Source organism: Rhipicephalus sanguineus, chromosome 4 (genome assembly GCF_013339695.2).
Source record: "Rhipicephalus sanguineus isolate Rsan-2018 chromosome 4, BIME_Rsan_1.4, whole genome shotgun sequence".
Taxonomy (NCBI): domain Eukaryota; kingdom Metazoa; phylum Arthropoda; class Arachnida; order Ixodida; family Ixodidae; genus Rhipicephalus; species Rhipicephalus sanguineus.
The window spans coordinates 185,900,830-185,915,792 of record NC_051179.1 but is presented as its reverse complement, the minus strand read 5'-3'; the positions used below and the strand labels follow the sequence as shown (position 1 = coordinate 185,915,792).

Genomic DNA, 14,963 nt, shown 5'->3' with positions numbered 1-14,963 from the left:
CTAATGACGTGTCCTTGGAACGAAGCTCTTCCTATGCAAATCGACACTTTTCCGACTTTAGTGTTAGGCCACAAGACCTGATTGCTCGAAGCACCATTCCAGTAGACGAGATAATTCTGCCACTTCAAGCCTGCCATTAATGTGTTCATTACGCGATGGAACGTCGCAGGCGCCGAGCAAAGACCGAAAGGCATAAAGCTGAACTCAAACGGTCCGTCTGACGTTGCAAAGGCTATGTTCTCTCGGTCTCTCTCGTCGACTCCAGTTTGCCAGAAGCCAGTCTTCAGATCTATCGGCGAAAATTATTTTGCGTTACAGAATCGATCCAATGCGTCGTCTTTCCGTGGGAGTGGATATACTTCCTTCTTCGTGATTTTTTTTTTCAGGCGACGGTAACTGACACAAAGACACGGGGTTCCGTCCTTCTCCATCAAAGGTCGGTGCCTTCAGTTTTCCGGTGATGCCCACGGACGTTTTGACTGTTGTATGGCGTTGTCGCGTAGCATCTCATCGACTTATCGCCTAGTAGCTTCCTGTTCTCACGTGGAAATTCAATAGTGAGTTTGACGGAGTGGACGAGCATTTTCTTCCATTATGATACGGTGATTCGGAAGTGGCGTGCGTCGAACCCTTGGTGACGACGAGAAACAGTACTTGTAAAGCTGCAGAAGGCGCTTCGGAGTTGTTGCTCTTTGGAAGCGTGAAGACTTGGATTGACGGCTAAGGTTGGTTCAGGTATTGGGGTCGTCGTTGTAGCGCCGTCAGGATCTGAAAAGGCAAGCGCATCGCTGACGGCCACGATTTTTTCGATGTATGCAATCGTCGTGCCCCTGCTGAGGTGATGATGATGATGCTCCTTGGATGATGGCACCTACCCACTCAGGGGGATCGGCCAAGAGTCGGGCGGATCATAAAGTCTGAAAATTTTAAGAGCTAATAGACGTTACTGTATCAATTAGAATTAAGCGTTTTTTTAATGAATTTAAGTTTTTGATTGGACCATGTTGCATAACCTCCTAAATGGCCAAATTGTTTATGTCATTATGACAATTTAAACATTATTAGCGGTTGATGTGTCGAATAAGACGATTTGACTCGCATATGAATTTCTCGATAGCACTGCATATATTCCCGTCCGAGTGCCCCAGCACAGAAGCCCCTTATGATAACAGTATAGTTGAAGTAACTGGCAGATCAAGGTGCCGCATTACAATTTCGATGGTTCGTTTTCTGAGAGAGGAAAAACGACGGCATTCCAGCAAGAAATGTTCGATTGTTTCTGCCTCATTGCAAAAGGAACATGTAGGAGAGATCGCCAGACCAGCTCTGTGCATGTATAAGTTAAGAGTTGGGATCCTACAGCGCAATCTTGTCATTGCTACTTCTATCTGCTTTGTTTTACACCATTTTCTGCTCCAAGGGAACTGAAGGTGTTGAAAATCTGGTGATGAAGCGAGACTAGGAGTAAGCAATGATAAAGCGTGCTTTCTAAATCTGGCCGCAGCGACGAACGCCGTAACTGGAAGTAGATCAAGGACTGGGCCTGCAAGGGAAGCCTTTGCCAAAGTGTCCGCAACTTCATTCAATATTATTCCTTTATGCCCCGGAACCCAAACTAACCGCAGGTTTCGCAAATGCTGTGGACCAAGTTCACGCAATAATCTCAGAGTATGTGATTCAGCTGGGGTTGTTAAAGCAGAACACAATGATAATGAATCGGTTACTATAGCCACTGAAGTTATGGAGACGGGAAGTTTACGCAGGGCCAAAATGACAGCTAAGAATTCTGCCAAAAATATTGGTGTATGATCAGGGAGTCTTACAGAAAAGGACCAGTCTAGGTGTGTGGAAAAAAATTCCAACACCGGCCTTTTCCTCACACTGCGAAGCATCAGTTGCTATCACAACAGTCGTGCTAAGGTGTTTGCATTCTTGATTGGATCGCGCTTTCTTTCTCTTCATGCAATCCAGTACTGCCTCTCGCGACGCAAAATTCACGGTCTAGCAGCGAACGCTGACCACTCTCGATGACGCCTTCGATGTTCTCAAATTTTCCGGTGCCGACGGAAATTATGATGCTGGAGTGAGGCGGAATGGCGACTTGATGTTCGAGCTCGTTCAAGGCACGGTGACATGAGTTCGTATCCGTCGGTGCCACTTTGTCCGATGATAGCGTTATCGACTGGGCTATTAAGTCGATGACGGCGCCGTGATCGTTTACGAAGTCCATGCCAAGTATGACATCCCTGGAGCAATGCTGCAGGATTACGAAGCTCGTAGGATAAGTGCGCTTACCGATTATGACTTTTGCTGTGCAGACTCCAGTCAGCGTTGTTAGATGGCCTCCAGCGGTCCTGATTTCGGGGCCTTCCCAGGCGGTTATAACTTCCACTTCATAGCGAAGAGCCCACTGATGACAGAGTTGTCGGCGCCAATGTCGACTCGAGCGACGACGTTGTGGTTGTCGATGGCAACGTCGAGGCCGCTGGTCCATCGTCTTGCGTTGCGGTTAAGCCGCGGCGTCATATCACGGCTATGTCGGCTTGTTCCGCTGAAAAAAAATTACACAAAACGTCCCCAGGAGTTGTCTATATATACGGAGGCATCACAGTGAAATTGGCCCACCTCCAATATTAACAGCAAAACTGTTCTAGCTCGACGTAAAGTGTGTGACCGCGCCCGAAAATTATCATCATCATGAACGGGTATGCGCCACAGAATTTGGACAATACCCACTACTCGCCGCCACGGCGTGGCCTGTAATAACCATGAGAACGAGTACAGAGAGAGAAAGAAAAAAAGAGAGACGGAAAGAAAGATATATAAGGAAGGAGAAAAATTCTTGCCGAAGAAGAATTCTTCACGACGCCGCATTCGAACCCGCGTACCCTCGATCCGAAAGCGAGCGTCCTAACCACTCGGCTAGCCAGGCACGCTGGCGGAGCATAGCATAGCCACGTATAGTATAATTTAGCAAGGGGTGGGAAAGGGAAGTGAGCGTGAGGAGGAGAGATGTGATGGTGAGGAGAAGGGAAAGGAGGAGGGGAGAGAGTAAAGCATAGCACAGAAAGAACGAGAAAGAGAAATAGAGACCGATGACGAAGCCGCGCACATTGAAGATAGACGTGTCGGTCGATGGAGCATACGAGCGGCGACGGGCCCGCGCTTCGCTGTGCCAAGCTCTGCGCGACTTAGTGCAAACTGCCCGCAATTTTTTTGACCTGCCCTCAACGTCTGATTGACCCCACCCCAAATTTGAAGATATCGGTATGTTGACCCGCCCTAATACTCTCCTTCTGGCGCACCCCAAATATTCCAATTGTACCACCCCAAGTTTTCCCTCTGGCCCAGCCTCAAATTTGGCCCTCCCCCAAGCTTTGCAGTTCCATATGGTCCCGTGTCAGCCCTCCCTTCCCGGTTTCTGGATCCACCTGCATGGAGAAGTGTCAATGATATTTTTTCACTGCCACCGCATCGGTCACATCTCCTACCGCGGCAAAAACCACTGGAATTCTTCGCCATTGACCACTTTCGCGCACTACTCTAATTCAGCTGGCCATCCTCGTTTATGTGACTTCAGCTGAGACCACGTAGTTTCTCAAGAGCATCCGAATTAGCCTCGCCAAATCCTCTCGCCTTCACCCCAACGCCATCAGTCTCCATTCCCTCTAGCTCCGCCACCGACCATTCTCCCGACCTTTCAACGAAGCTCCCATCCGAAAAAAACGCCAGTCACAGCGAGAGCTCGAAGGGTGGCCTTTCTAGAGCCCGTTCCAAACTCTCTTGGGGCAACTGATATTAAATGCGAAGCATTTCTTAGCGAACCTCTGGCACTTTGAGCGTTTCTATCTACGTATCTATCTATCTATCTATCTATCTAGCCGCCTACGTCTGGGCGCTCTCATGATCGCCTCCTTAACTTGGTGTAGACCAAAATTTGCATGCGAGGGTAAGAGGATTTGACGAATATGATTGCCGGGTCATGACATGAATAACGTTAAAATCCTGTCGCGTACGTCGTCAAACCCTTTCCACTAGACACGTGTGGCACATACCCATTTACCATGGGCCGCGGTGTACGGGTATGCGCCACAGGTGATTGACAGTTTATATCTACCCAGGAATGGCGAGAACAGACATTGGTTACTTAAATGCTAAAGCGTTAAGGAAAACCAGCATCGGCAGCGTTGACTCAGCGAATGGAAATAATGAAAATTAGGATCCCAGTAGGAATCGAACCCAAGCATTCTGCGTGGCAATCAGGTATTCTACCACTGAGCCACGCCAGGTCTATAAAATGGTTTGGAAAAACAGCCGACGCAGGCGTAATATCGGTGCAACGTCAATTGTGGTTGTGGTGCTTGCTATCTAATTTTACAGAAAAGCAATAAACAATACGTGATACTCCTACGATGTGCACTCCTACGATACAGGCATCATATCAGATTAAAGTCTGTGGCTCCAGTGCTGGCTCCGCTTTTGTAGCAGTCTAATATACATTAAATTTGTATTCCTATGATTCCGCAAGCTATATTGAAGCATTGCTCGACCCCGGACGAATACATGAATGAAAGTTACGTATGATATTCACATCACCGCACCGTAAAGTGCACTTCGTCCACCAGAACGGCGCAGTGTCCTCTTCATTTCTTACGAGGTTGGGCGATGGCCTCATGGTGACCGAGGATGATGCCAGATTGATTGACAGCCGCTTTGTAGACTAGGCTACGTAGGCCACATACGCCCAGGTAGTCTACGAATACGACAAACACCATCCACTCATGTTGGTCTACGTAGCACTATCCAGGCCTACCAGCCTCGAAGGCCTATACCTTACCAACGCGGTGGGCGGCTTCAGGTTCCGACATGTCGCCGGCTCTGTCGACAGACAATGTGTCGACGAAATGACCGCGGCATCCACGAATTCCAACAGCTCTACTATACGACATACTTCACTACACATGGACCCCTCTTCACCACGATCACGACCAGATCCTATAACAAGTCATGACCAGCTGCTGGTGCTCACTGATCACGGTGATGATGCCCTTGTTCAAGAACTGTCAAGAACTTCTTGCACACATGTACACGGGTTCGTGAAACGTGCGTGCGTTCTCGGGACACGTATAAGCACTACATATCAGCTTACTGCTTCTGGTGTTGGTAATACCCACGTTGCATACCCAAACGTAAACAACTGGTTATATAACACATATGCGGCACTTCAACATATATATGTGTGCGTATAAAATTTATACAAATCGTTAGCGTCATTTTGTAACGTGTCGCTCAGTAAAAAAAGTTACGCCACAGTCTCCTACCCGCCGCATGCTTCGCATAACATCGACTCCCACGGTACGTGGGATCTGCCGAATTTTAGTACACATGCACGGTACCCACTACGCCATAACACGTTTTGTGAAGTAGGGAAGCACCCACTATGACACGCGGTTCAAGTCCCATCCAACCCTGGACATTTATTTATTTTTTTTCTTATTTCTCGCGATAGCGGTTGCGCACACCGGCGGCGGCGGACTCCTACGGCACTGTTGTAACATCATAACAGTGCCGCTGTAAAACTAGCCAATGCAACTCCTGCACGTGGCGCTGAGTTGTAACCAACATAAAATAATCTGTTGACAATCCCCACTAAACAGAACCCACTTGGCATACAGGTTGGTGCACCTGTGACTGCTGTATTCTACACTCCATCGTGAGTGCTCAATTTCGTGGAAAGCTAAAAATAGTTCTGGCGCCAGCATCAAGTACGGTTGTCCGTGCTGCCGATGGTCAAACAGCTGCTCACATCGGGCTATGTACAGCCGATCGCCACAAAGACCTTACGAGGTGATCCTCGATTTCCTCTCTGCGCACCCCTCCCTCATCTGTGACTGTTCAGACTTGGCCTTATTGTTCCCCTCTCGAAATCCGCCGACAACGTCTGCTAGCCGCCTCACATCGATATCGGGTCGCTTAAGCCAGTATTTGAGAGTAATGGTGTTTCTCAGAAAGGTTGCTTTATCGGGCGAGTTTGTCATCCATGAACGTAGCGTGTAGTAGCGCGGTACATACAACAAAGGAACACGACACAAACGTAGAGATAGGTAGGCGCTACCTATCTCAAAGTCTGTGTCGTGTTCCTTCCTTTTATGTGCCGCGCTAACACACGCTACGTTCATGGCCTTTCTCTCAACCACAACATCATAATGATGCACACAGCCTGTCTATTATGCCAAACTGCACCGGTTTCCGTTGTCAATTGCAATTTGACATGTCATGTTTGTCAAGATAGATTCGCAAGAAGCCTACACTACGGGCACGACTAGGAGGGGACGCGACGTACCTCCACCGCCACAGTGCACAAAGACGTGCTCGGGCCGGGGCCGTCGACTCTTCGACACGTCGCAGAAAAGGCACTCGAGGCAGGTTGTCTACAAACACGAGGTAACTGTTAACCCATCATACAGCACAGCGGGTCGATCACGAGATTGCGAGATGTACAGGGTAACTCCGCAAGACCGGTCAGGTACGCTTGCCTGCGGCGCTACGGCTATCACACAAAGGGAGCCGCCGAGTGCACGGACGAGGTCGCCTGCTCAGGCAGCGCGTGAACCTCTCTCTGCAGGCCTGAGAGAAGCATCTGCCCGCGGTGACCAAAGTCACCAAGATCCAGAGAGAAGCAAGCTCAGGAGGAGAGGGGGCTGTCACTGGCGGCCAACGAGGACGGGCGTGGCACAATGACGTAAGCTAGCGCGATGTGCGACGCCGGGGACGGAGAAGCATGGCTTTCGCCAAGGTTTCGGCCGTCATGCTGCCGTTTAACGGCGGTTTCCGACGATCGAGCTGCGCGCGCCGGCACTACGCGCTAGCTGGGGCACGAGGCGCAAAGGGAAGACGCGCTCGATTCTCACGTTATGCCTCAAGGCCTATGCACTGCATATTCTTCGCACGGCCTACTACCTTCGACGCAAGCGAAGTGCAGGCCTTGACGATGGCAGCTTCTCCAAGTTCCTCGGCTCATCGGCAGCCTGAACTGTCCCGACAGCACAACTACACCCATGAATGCGCCGGACACTACATCACACAGGGGGATGAAATCTCCACCGGGTTTTGCCTCCCTACCGTGACACTTCTGACATCAGCAGCCTTACTTTTGGTCAAGCTGCTACAAATCGAATAAGTTACTGCTGGCCATGCTCTTCCTATATATCGACGCGCGTCGGGTGTCCGTGGCTGAGCCCCGAATAATTCCAGGTCAAGCTGACACGATGCGCGCCAGGAATATCGCGTAATGCGTGGGCGTCACCTGTCGTTTTCGTTGGAATGATTGTTTTTACGGTGCTCCATGAATTATCGGCACCACATTAAAAAAGAACTAAAATAACAGTTTCGTTGCAAGGACGAAGCAATGAAACACAGGACTAGCGTGATGCCGTGTTCCTTCTCGTCCTCGTGCCCTTTATACACACGCCCCATTAACGGTGTACACCAGACCTACCCATAACAAATAAAAATTCCATTTTCAGCTGGATTATTGAACCGGAAATTTTCGAGTTGGAAGACGTTCGGTTCCATAGTTCAGCTCGAAGTTGATGAATATCCACAGGAACTCTGTCAGTTTCCGCTTGGAATTCGGCCGTATTCCAGCTGAAGATTCACCCACTGCAAGTTGAGTTATAGTGCTATAGCTGAACTATCAAAGCAGAAGTATTTATAGCTGCAAAGATTTCCGATTCAATAATCCAGCTGGAAATGTAACTTTTTCATATGGGTACGCGTTTTAGAAGCACGAAATTGTTTAACCAAGACTATTTCTTTAGTCGCGGAACTAATCGGCTGCCGCGCTTAGGTCCTTTGGGCGTGGCCTCCCTTGCCTCCCTAAGTTATTGGCCTCGAGGCCCACCACTGGAAACGCCGGCGCCACCGTCGGCGTGACGTGCTTGGCAGGATCACGTGGTCTCAGCGGCCGCGTCGGCTGCTTGTGGTGCGCTGTCGCGTGCTTTGAAAACAAGTTTCAAGTCCCACATGCGCTGCGGTCTGTTCAAATTCGGAAGTTTTCTCGCATTTTCTACTCAATTGAAACCATTGTAATAGAGTGGCTGCCTCCGAAGGCGACAAACATGGGGCTCTACCGCTCGGTGCCGCAGTGCCGCGCTTACGCAAAGGAGCCGAGTGTCAGCCTGCACTGGTAACCGCGGAACAAGGAACAGCGTGAAGCATGGGTTCTAAAGCTAAGAACCGGCAAGTAGCCATCCGCTACGAGTCTTGTGTGCAACAAGCACTTCCGCGACGAAGACTTTTATTGCTGCGTTGGGCCTGCGATGTTCGGTGAGTAGCAGACAGCGCGCACTGAGACGATGGCGCGCGCGCGCTTCTCGCCGGCAAATGATGCTTACTTGCCACAGGATGGTAAAAGCGCTACCTTTTACCACGTGCGATGCCATCTCAGAACCCTCCAATGCGACCTCTTGATCGTCGGCCCCGTGCTCAGCGTCCACAAAATCGGCTGCAGATGCGCAAGTCATTGTTTAGATAGGTTAAATTAAAAAAACGCACAGGGTCCCTTATGCATTCGTTACAGATGACTAGAAGGCGAAAGCCATCTTCTTCTTGTCAGTCGATGTACTGATTCTCCCGCGCCCCCCTCCAAAAGCGTTCGGAGCCTAACGCTGTTTTGCACGGCCTCCGTGACCGATCACGGAGGCAATGCAAAGCGACCATGACGTGTGAAACGTCATCATGTGACGTCACATTATGTGACGTCATAATGACGCTACATATATTGGCGATCTGTGACGTCATGATGACGTCATATGGTGACACCATCACGTGACGATTATTTTTTGCATCACTCGTGTTGACGCCGCCGACGCGGGACGCCGGCGGGCAACCTTCCCATTTGATGAGGCATGCATTGCTTCATAAGCTACATAAATTTTGCATTGCCTCCGTGATCGGCCCGCCGGCCAACCCCATGTATTTTCTTGGAGCCTCATTTATTTACGTGGGAAATATGCCACCCTGTTGGCGTTAGACATGACACTGCTGCCAAAATTGCTGGGGTACTCGCCAAATAATTACTATCCTGTTTTGTGGCTGCTGGTTGCTGCAATAATTTCTATTTTATTCACCGCTATTTCAAGTTCATGTGGGTCCTAGTTCACAGCAGACGTTTGCAGAACAAGTCCGGCAAACGTTACTGTATTTTCTTTCTTTTCCTAGGCGTCGCATGCTACTACATGCTCGATCTCGTAGACTGGTTCTTCTTCCACCAGCAAACTCGAAGTGGTGAAGCTTTGGTCTATGAATTTGTTGATGACAGAGACCGGTAAGTTCACTGGAATGCAAACGGAACGATAATTAAGGAGCATTAAAAAAAGGCGTCGCATTTGCTCACGTTTTGTGTGAGCACCAAACGAAACAAATGCGCTGAATAAAGAAACAGAAGCAGCGGCATTTGCCCGCTGAGAAGACCGATCAATACGCAGTGCGAGACAACTTGTCAAATGACATTAAAACGTACCCGAATTTAGACCGGAAAAAAACAAAAAAAACACTGAATCGTCGGGACGGCAGATCACAAAGTTGCCATGCGCACCGAAGCCGCAGTTGTAAGGAAATTGTTTTTGAACTGCTCTGATAGCGTCCGCGCAACAGTAGTTGTTTGTTTACTCACAAATTCTCATGTTTTGCGGCCTAAAGTTAACAGCGCGGTGCCAAAACGCGCTCGTAGCAAAAGCGAAACCATCAGTACGAACATACATGCAGACGCTCATACATGCAGAGGCACCGTCAGTCGTCGCGAACCCGTGCGATCGCTGGCTTGAGGCTTCTTTCTGTTATGCTCCGTTTGGTTATACAGGCAGTCTACTCTAACGAGATATTTCACATACTTTGCACTCAGCGAGTGACTACCTTTCACGCAAGAAGCCGGTTCAGGGGTCTCCAACGCGGTGACAGCGTGAAGCGGGTGCTCGATTTTCTGCAAAAAGACAGCGACTGTAGACTATCTTGTGCTTTCAGTTCGTCGAAAATGATTATTTTGACATTAAAGAACACAGTTCATTACGAAAGTACTTACAGAAATGCCCTGGAGGGCTTCCGCGAGGTGTTTTTGTAGAGCGCCGACAGCAAAACCTATGGGGAGCGCGCCGGCGGTATCCTGCCTAGCACTCAATCGAGGCGCGTCCGATAGAGGGCGACTCCGTAACTCCTCGAGGCCAATACTCGACTTTGGATTTAATTTTAACGATAACGTAATTACCCGAATAGAAGATTTTTTTAAAGTAACCCTTATGAATCCGGAACTAGCACTGTTCCACACTACCACACGCCAACTAGTGTCGCAAGCAACCGTGCTCAACCAACTGTGTTTACAGTTTACACAAATCTAGGATTTTAGTATTCATTTATAAAGACAAAAATTCAGCCTCATAAAACCGTTACTCTAAGCAAGTTCTGTCCGTCCGCTTTCTCTTCCTTTTGCACTTTTATGACAGCGTAGTACAGCAGAACCGTGAACGTCCACAAACTAGTCCGTTCATTGCTTTACTGAAATGTGTGCTTTCTTTATTTACTTACTGCCAGGCCCGTAGCCAGGAATTTGCTTCGAGGAGGGGGGGAGCCCACTTGCTGAAAACCTTAGCTATTGGAGAATAACACCTATTTTTGTTATTTATTTTTAAAGGAGTCCTGACACAAAAATTTTTGCCCCGCGTTTTTTTGCTGCAATGTGTTGCTGGGGGCCTGTTAGTCATAACACGGCACATCGTTTGCTGCAGCGCGCGACAGATAATTAATTACAAGCTCCTCATTACCGACACAGCCTCAGTTTCGGTTTGACAGAGCTTCAAAAACGACAAGCCGCCGGGTGCAACTATCACCACCTAGCGAGTGAAACGCTCGGTCACGTGAGCACACAGAACAGTGACGCATTTCCGCGCGGTCTGTTGTCGTCGGGCTCATTGTCGTCTGATGGCGACGATTTTCATGCGGCGGGGATGGAAGGAATTTTCGACGTGGCGAATCACTTCAGGTTTGACCCGCTGGCGAGGAGCGATTCGTCGGGAAGCGCGTCAAAACAGAAATGGCGGCTACGACGTCATCATAACTTCTACCGGCTGAAATGATTACGTAGGGGAAGTAGGGGGGGTCACCTCGGGTCACCTCCGAGGGTGTCAATGCACCAGGTGCGGCCTATAATGCTGGATCGCGCACGCGAACTTCAATATTCATATAAAATACCTTCCAAGCTTTATTCGCTGTCGATATTTCGCAGATGGTACACGCACGTACACGGGAATCGATCCAGCAGGCTATCTCGGCCGCGAAATTTTGTGTCAGTACCCCTTTAATGATGACACCTACTTCGCCAAAACTTCGGGGGCGGGTGGGGGGGGGCTAGTCCCCCCCCCCCTTTTGGCTACGGGCCTGCATTTGTCTTTTAACAGAAGATGTATGTCCACGCCGAAATATGTTTTCCCTTTTCCTGTGCCATGGAAAGAAGCTAAACTGCCAAGCAACTCGTAAAGCAAACCTACCTTGCGCTGGAGGGTCGTCCGCTTGCACGATTGTCAGTCGCCTCAGCTTCCTCCATTTCCGATACCATCTCTGCAAGAGACAAGGACGAACTAGACTTGTGGTAATTCTTAATTACGACTCACATATTAATTTTGCACATATAGGTAAAAAAATCAAGACGATCAACACGCAACCGTGTAACTTTTAAATGTCTGCACCAGTTCCTATATGACCTGATCGATGCCTCCTCACACTGACGGAGCACCCACGTGCCATGTAGGGGCTCGGCTCCTACGTTCACACACTGGCAATAAATGTTTCTACCACCACATACCAATGTCAACCATGTATTTTAGTCACTGAAAGAATAAACCAGTCAAAAGGACAAAGGATAGAAAGCAACACACAACGATCCAGTCATTGTGCGTGGCACTTCTCATCTTTGTCCGTCATCTCCTACACTCCATGGTTTATTCTTTCAGCGTTATGTACAAACTGACCCAGAGTTCAACGTTACTGCAATACATTTTAGTTGCGTTGGCTGCTAGGCGCATAGCGTCCCTTTACAGCTAAGAGATTTAGGATTACAACTAATTAATTAGGGACATGACATGACAAGAACTTTACTTCAGTCCTGAGGAACTCAGATCTAGAGTCGGAGACCCCCCAAGATGAAGTTGGTGGCTCCGCCCACGATGGGACCGGAAGTCGAAGTCCCGCCGCGGTGTCGTGGGCCTTCTGGACGGCTTGGAGATAACTGCTCTTTAGGGATTCCTCCCATTGCTCTTTCGCGATGGGTAGAGATGCGTTAAGGGCTGGGCACAGCCAGAGCATGCGGTCAAAAAGCATGAGTCATGACCACACTTGGGGCACGACTGTGAGTGGTCAAGGTTGTACCGGGCACGTGCTCTTCCCCTACAGCCCATTCGGCATCGCACATGCGCAGTGTACATCTACCAAGGTATAAACACGGCGCATGCAATAAAACGTTGTGCATTCTTGTTCTGCACCCTGCTGTTGCCTCAACCATTTATCAGCACGACACAAGGATCAATCTTATTGCCACGCGCTCTTCTTTTTGTCATTTTTATGTAACTAGTCCGTTGCACGCGTAGCCGCCGCCTTGCGCAAGCCGCGCCCTAATGTCTGGGAACCTTCCAGATTATCTTAGAATCTTCTTATAGGAACATCTTCAGAAAAACTGCGCAGCAGGAACAGACACAAAGAAAGAACTGACGAAAACGAGCGCAGCCAGTTCTTTCTTGGTGTCTCGTCCTGCTGCGCAGTTTTTCTGAAGATGTTCCCGTACCAACTTGCCTAACTTTCAACCCTTCTTATAGGCTTGAGCGCGCAAACGCCAACAGTTGAAATTATTCTCGAACTAATGCGGCCACCAGCGATAAAGCTCGAATGTTCGATGCTGCACGTATAAATGCCGACACTCCTTACCGCAGAGCAGATTATCGACGGCCGACGTTCTGTTCGCAGCGATGAGTGTGCAGTGTGTATTGCTGTAGTTTGACTTTACGTTTCCCGGCCACAAGTTCGGGCAAATAACGAGTTTCATTTTGGACACGCCGACTGCTGCCTTCGTCGACGTCGCGACCTCGTGACATCTGGTGGAGGTGCTCCCCGGTCCATGTACCGAACGACCCCCTCCAACCGTGAGCCAAGCCCACACCGTCAAGGGGACATCGACGCCAACCAGCGAGCCAGCCGCAGGCAGCAAGGTCTCCCACCATAATACGGACTCCTACCCGACAAGACCAGGACCGCGACGACGAAGACGACAAGCACCATGACGGCTGCTGTGCCACCTCAACGAATCCTCATGAATCAGCCCAGGGATCTGCCGACTTTCCGCGGATCACGGTGTGAAGACCCGGAAAGCTGGTTGGAAAAATACGACCGAGTTGCCCAATTCAACTGGGACAGTGATGAGAAACTTCGTTACGTATACTTCGCCTTTGAAGATGGAGCCAGGACCTGGTTCGAGAACAGAGAGGCCGCCCTGACGACCTATTTTCGCGCCGCGTTTCTGTATCGTGCGTAAGAAAAGGGCGGAAACCCTGCTGGAAAGCCGTGTACAGCTCCCAAATGAGAACGTCGGGATGTACACCGAAGAAATGACCCGCCTTTGCCGTCACGCCGACCCCGTCATGTCTGAGAAGAAGCTCCGTTTCCTGATGCGGGGAGTGAAGCAAGAGCTCTTTGCTGGACTTGCACGCAACCCGCCAAAGACAGTCACGGAGTCCATTTCGGCGGCCACAGCGATTGAAAAGGCCGTAGACATGCGTACGAGGCAATAGAACCGCCGCATACCGACGACGAACTACGGGGAAGCACATGCGCTGGGCACCGACGACCGGCGTGAGACGATCAGGGCGGTCGTGCGTGAAGAGCTGTGAAAGATGCTTCCTGCATCGCAACACCAGGTGCATTCCATAGCCGACGTCGTTCGCGAGGAACTTCAGCATTCGCTGGGAGTTGCTGCACCGCCGCCACCTGAGCCCGAAGCCATGAGCTATGCTGCCGTTGCACGCCATACTGTCACCACTCCGCGCAATCACCAAAGCCCCGTGCCGTCGCAGTTCCATCGCCAGACACCGTCGCCACCGCTGACGCCATCCCGCCCGCCTGCAGGCCAACGATACGCCCCCGAAAGACCGACGTTTGGCGCGCCCCTAACGACCGACCGCTCTGCCATCACTGCGGGGAAGCCGGCCACACCTACCGCCACTGCCAGTACCGTCAGATGGGCCTACGTGGCTTAGCCGTCAACGCACCGCCTCCACAGCGTGGTGAGCTGCCAAGCGACATCACCGACTACTTCCACCACTGAATGGGCACCTCGACGTACGTCGCTTGCGCCATCGCCTGGACGCTACCGGTCACCTCAGCGATGACAGCAGTACAGTGGCGCTAACCGGGGCCGTTCCGCGAGCCCATATCCGGAAAACTAAGGGCAGCAACCGATGGAGGTGCGGTTGCTGTACGACGAAATTGCGAAGATCCTCCTCCGCCGCGAACGACGCGACGAAACCTTCAAAACACGACGCGAACAAGACTCCTGACGAGGAAACCTCGAGCACCGAAGATCTGACGACGCGACATGGAAGCAGCGGAACAAACCGACGCAGTCGTCATACGACGCCACGACATAACCGCAACGCAAGACGACGAACTGTCGACCTCGACGCTCTTATCGACGGCCACAGCGTCACAGCTCTCGTCGATACTGGAGCCGACTATTCCGTCGTCAGTGGGCCCTTCGTCGCGAAGTTGAAGGAAGTTAAGACCGCTTGGGAAGGCCCTGAAATCCGTACCGCTGGAGGCCATCTAATGACGCCTTTAGGAGTCTGCACAGCAAGAGTCACAATCAATAATCGTATGTACTATGCGAGTTTCGTGGTCTTGCAACACTGCTCCAGGGATTTCATACC

The 14,963-nt window shown here is 50.4% G+C and overlaps 1 long non-coding RNA gene across 1 annotated transcript in view; it reads right to left on the bottom strand.

The window, feature by feature from the left end:
- Window positions 1-11,599, bottom strand: part of LOC125758158 (uncharacterized) — a 55,774-nt gene extending 44,175 nt beyond the window's left edge. Inside the window, exon 1 of the long non-coding RNA XR_007415914.1 lies at window positions 11,541-11,599. This is a non-coding gene — a long non-coding RNA (uncharacterized LOC125758158). The remainder of the gene's footprint in view (window positions 1-11,540) is intronic.
- Between the last annotated feature and the right edge of the window lie 3,364 nt (window positions 11,600-14,963).